The sequence below is a fragment of the Colobus angolensis genome, unplaced genomic scaffold (assembly GCF_000951035.1).
Source record: "Colobus angolensis palliatus isolate OR3802 unplaced genomic scaffold, Cang.pa_1.0 Scaffold40, whole genome shotgun sequence".
NCBI classification, from domain to species: domain Eukaryota; kingdom Metazoa; phylum Chordata; class Mammalia; order Primates; family Cercopithecidae; genus Colobus; species Colobus angolensis.
This window is the reverse complement of record NW_012117377.1, coordinates 933,544-938,740: the sequence shown is the minus strand read 5'-3', so window position 1 is coordinate 938,740 and position 5,197 is coordinate 933,544. Positions and strand designations below refer to the sequence as shown.

Genomic DNA, 5,197 nt, shown 5'->3' with positions numbered 1-5,197 from the left:
TATGTCTTTTTTTGTCTCCATGAAATATTCTTGTGTCCTTCTTCACCTCATTGACTTTCACTTACTCTTCGATCTCAACTTGTCTTACTTCCTCAGGTGGTCTTCCCTGATGGCCCCATTCTCTGACCTCTCTTGCAGTACATTTTCTGTGCCAGAGAATTATTTTCCAACCTTCATTGTGGCTGTAATTGTTAGTGACCATCTTTTTTGCTAGACTCTATGCTCTAGCGGGCAGAGCCATGTTTCATGCTTACCACTGTATCTGCAGCTTCTGAAGACTCTTGTAGAACCTCCCTCAGTACTATTTGCCTTTGAAATGAATGACTACTGGAAGCAACAGGGGAAGGCAGGGCTCACTGAGCACCATCCCAGCATCCAGACACTGCCACTGCCCTTCCCTCCATGCCGAAAACCACACTTCTCAAACCTTCACTCAACACTTCCTTCCCCAAAGACAGAAAATGCACAAGGAGGAGCACAAGGTCACTGTGCTGGGGGCACCCCTTAGCACCATCCTCCCAAGGTCCACTGTGATCAACATCCACAGCAAGACCTCCGTGCCCGACCATGTCGTCTGGTCCCTGTTCAACACCATCTTCTTGAACTGGTGCTGCCTGGGCTTCATAGCATTCACCTACTTCATGAAGTCTAGGGACAGGAAGATGGTTGGCAACGTGACTGGGGCCCAGGCCTATGCCTCCACCGCCAAGTGCCTGTACATCTCGGCCCTGATTGTGGGCATCCTCATGACCATTGGATTCATCCTGTTACTGGTGTTTGGTTCTGTGATGATCTACCACATTATGTTACAGATCATACAGGAAAAACAGGGTTACTAGTAGCTGCCCATAGCCTGCGACCCTGGTACTCCACTTTGCAATGCTGGCCCTCACGCTGGGGCTGTTGGTCCTGCTCCCTTGGTCCTGCCCCTAGATACAGCATTTTATCCCCACACACCTGTCCACAATGACATTCAATAAAGTGCATGTGCTTGAGGAAAAAAAAAAAAGAAAAAAAAAAGAAATGAATGACTACTATAAGAACTCATTGTGAACTATTAGAGGAAGGAAACGAACAGGCAATTGACAAGAGGAAGCATACCAAAGCTCAAAACCCAAACAGGCTAACATATGCTGCATCAATAGTCAAATACATACAGATTAAATGATATATTTGTGAATATATTATCTCTATTTATAAAATGTGTTTGTGTACTTGTTGTCAGAATACCCAAAAGAATTAATATTAGCATTAATTGCTTGTGAGAGTGTGATGAAGCATACCTCATAACCTGCTATTGGTAGGAATGTCAATTGGTAAAAATTTTCCGTAAAAACTGAATACTGTTCAAGCTGAAATTTACATTAAGAAAATAATTTGTGGGAGGGATGCATCTAAAGTGATGCTTCTGACATACTGTCTTATCACAATAAAAAACTGGAAATAAACTAAATGTTTATTAATAAGGAATTATATTTAAATCTGAGTCAACCATCCAAATTTTGCAATGTTAACATGTTGCAGTTATAAAAATGGGTGCTATATCTAGAATTACTGAAATCAGTAAATGCTACATTAAGTTTAACTGAAAAATAGAGTCTTGACATGTATGTATGTGTGTGTGGCTATGTATAATGGTATCTCATTTTTGTAAAAATACATGTACATATATAAGTATTTAAATGTCCAAAGAAAAACTCTAGAACGATATACCAAAAAATTGGAAAGTGCTTGTGTTTCAGCGTTCGTTAGCATGCCTGGTGAATGGTGTGGCTGTGGCCCCATCCAGATCTCATCTTGAATTTAACTCCCATAACTCCCCCATGTTGTGGGAAGGACCTGGTGGGAGATAACTGAATCCTGGTGGCAGTTGCCCCTATACTGTTCTCATGGTAGTGAATAAGTCTCATGAGATCTGATGGTTATAGAAAGGGAAACCCCTTTCACTTGGTTCTCGCTTCTCTCTTGCCTGCCGCCATGTGAGATGTGCCTTTCGCCTTCCACCATGATCGTGAGGCCTCCCCAGCCGTGTGGAACCTCTTTTTCTTTGCAAATTGCCCAGTCCCAGGTATGTCTTTATCAGCAGCATAAGAACAGACTAATACATCTTGCTAATTATTCATTGATGTATTCTTTCTCTCAATCCAGTCATTTTGGTCTAAATTATAAGTTCTTAACAAGGGTGGGTGGATAGAGAGAAAGGTAATCAGACAGAGTAAGAGAGAGAGAGATGGAAACATGAGGGTTCAGACTTCTTCGGTGCAAGTGGTTGTTTCTGAAACACCATCCCAGGGAGCAAAAGTGAGGGATGGAGGAGTGAAGCAGGGAAGGAGAGAAATCTAATAAAAGGCTGCGTGATCAGTTTGACCACTGCATCTGGTGACTAGATCCTTTATCCCATGAGCCTTTAAGGTAAGCTTACTTATATCTTCCATGTGGCAGATGTAAAGCCTGACCATCCTTGCCTCCCGCTGCTAGCACACCTCTCCCTGTGGGGGTCAGGATGGATGTGACTGAGCTACTTGGAAGGAAATAAGGAAGAAAACACAAATAATTAGTGTAATTGTTAATCTTGGAGTCAATATTGCTGTGATAAAATACTAGCATTGAAATGAAAATCCCCTCTGCAGTCCGTAGCAGTTTCAGCTGTGACTGTTTCTGGAAACAGAGAAAGCTACAAGGAAAGCCAAATTCCATCTTTCTTGAATTTCTAGCATGGACTACTGAGTGACCAGATTAGATGTTAATCCCATTTCATGTAATGGGATCCAGATGGAATCTAAAGAGCAGATACCTGGTTTGCGGCACTGGTAAGCAGGGATTTCAATGTCAAGTAAGCAAGGGACTGTTCTCTAAACATCTCTACCAATTCGGTCTTCATTTGTATTCAGGAAATATTTTATAATCCTGACCTCCTGACCCAATAAGGATTTTGACAATTGAGATCAATCACGATCTCAGTTTTTGATTTAGGACTAAAGGGGAAAGTATTAGCAGTGGAACGTATCCAAGTCATGTGGCACCAAAGTTTGTTACCAGCTGCGAATCCATACGGGTTTGCAGCAACCTCAATTCTAGCCTTCTCAGAAGAAAGAATTTGACTGAGGGGCATAAAGCAGAAGGAGAGACCAAGGCAAGTTTTAGAGCAGGAGTCAAAATTCATCAAAAAGCTCTGGAGCAGGAATGAAAGCTAGTAAACTGCCCTTGGAATAGAGCTCACTGGGCAACGTGAGAGAGCAAGTGCAGTTTGACCTTTGACTTGGGGTTTTATATGTTGGCATGCTTCCGGGGTCTTGTGTCACTTCTCCCCTGCTTCTTCCCTTGGCCTGTCTGCATGTACAGTGGCTGGCTAGCACTTGGGAGGGGCCTCAGGCACAGTGTGTTTATTGGAGTTGTACAAATGCTCACTGGGGCCATTCTTCCCTTACTAGTCAAATGTTTCTAGAGGAAGGTCATATACCAGTTAAACTCCACCGTTTTGCCTCTTAGTGTGCATGCTTGAACCCAGTCACCCAACTCCTGAGTTCTTGTCAGGACGCTGCTGATCACCAGTTTCAGGTTTTTCCTCTTTATTGGGAGACTGCCTTTCCCCTGGGGCCAATGGCTGTGACCAATTATTATTTTAGAGAGACAGTTAATATTGATTGACCGTGACCTGATGGTCGCTGGATATTCCTGGTGTGTATGGGGGGTACCTATCCTGCTCTGTTCATGTCTAACTACCTAGAGTAACAGAAGGCTGTTTTAAGTGCCAGATTCCACCTCTATTTGGCGTACTGAATTGTCATTAGATACATGGCTTGGCAACTTAATTATGTTGCTTCTCAATAGTGCCTCACCAACACTAGAGTGCTGCCCTTCTTGCTATAAGAGAAAATAAAATAAATCAAAATTATTTTTAGGAATGTGCTTAAGGAATTAATATGAAAGTTGTTTTTAGATGTTTTTCTAAGTCAAGAATTTTTTTTGAAGATAGCGTTGGAATCTCATTTGCTCTGCTGTGAACGGAAATGTAGCATTGCTGATATACTGATTAAATATGCTTCCATTGAGGAGCAGATCGACTGGCATATAGAATATGTGAGCAAGCACGAATAGAAAATAGTGTTACAAGTGACTAACTCTCATTTATATATGTAGATGAATGAGTCTCAGGTTTAAAAATGAATGAATCTTACCAGATCCAAGCTCATACTAGGAAGAAGTTAATATCATGGAAATTCTGAATAAATTAGAAATGTTCTAAAATGTGGCTAATTGCCTTTTCCAATTAAGGAACAATGTGGAGGTGAGTGCTTTTTTTAAAATTTATTTTTAATTAAGACATAGTCATTCATTTCAACTGTTTTATATTTTATTCAGCATAATTCTATTAATAGGACCATGATCCAGAGGTAAGGGTATAAAGCTAGAATAACTTGCATACAGCTCCTCAAATGCTATCACAATGGAGCTCCCTCAGGCTGGGGGAGTCATTTAGGCTCCAGTGCTCCTAACTCTCAAAGGACTGTGGGATGCTTAAAGGGGCAGCAAAAAGTCTCTTAAGCATCTTTGCTTGAAGGGAGAGAATTTGAAATAAAGGATATGTACTTTTACCAGCTTGAATTTTTTTCATATTCTCCAATCTACTACATTTTTCAATAGGAAAAATTGGAGGAATGATATCCATTAGTTCAATTGACTGGCTCCTGTACGCTGCTCAAAATGCATTTCTTCATCTTCTGAATGCTAAAGCGCTTATCCTAGGGAAAACACCTCTATTCATCTATCTTAACTCTAATTTCATTCCCAGCCTGTTCTTTTTCTGCTCTTTCAGCCCCTATCACTTTCCACACTCATCCCCTACCAGTTGTTTCAGGTGTGTCTGTTGAACAAGTTACTGAAACACCAAGAATTTTCCTGACAACTTTAATGTTGCCTTAAATAGCTTCTATGGCAGACTGGGTTATTGATGTCAGTCTTTTACTTTTTCGGTTAAGTGAGAGAACTATTTCCTTATACATTGATGTTGCACCTGGCCATGGCACTAGCTTTGTCCAATAAGACATGGACAAACTAATAGGAATAAAACAAATCAGTAACAAAACAGACTGTCTGTCGTCTCTCACCCAGGGAGTAAAAGATATCTATAAACCATCAATCCATTTATAGCGATCATGAAATAATCAGACCAAAGACCCAAAACCCCATTCATTGC

The 5,197-nt window shown here is 41.0% G+C and overlaps 1 pseudogene across 1 annotated transcript; it reads left to right on the top strand.

Moving 5' to 3' along the window:
- The first annotated feature begins 342 nt into the window (after window positions 1-342).
- On the top strand, window positions 343-976 carry LOC105521471 (annotated as a pseudogene). The gene has a single exon (XR_001003274.1). The product of XR_001003274.1 is annotated as an interferon-induced transmembrane protein 1 pseudogene (transcript).
- Window positions 977-5,197: the final 4,221 nt, after the last annotated feature.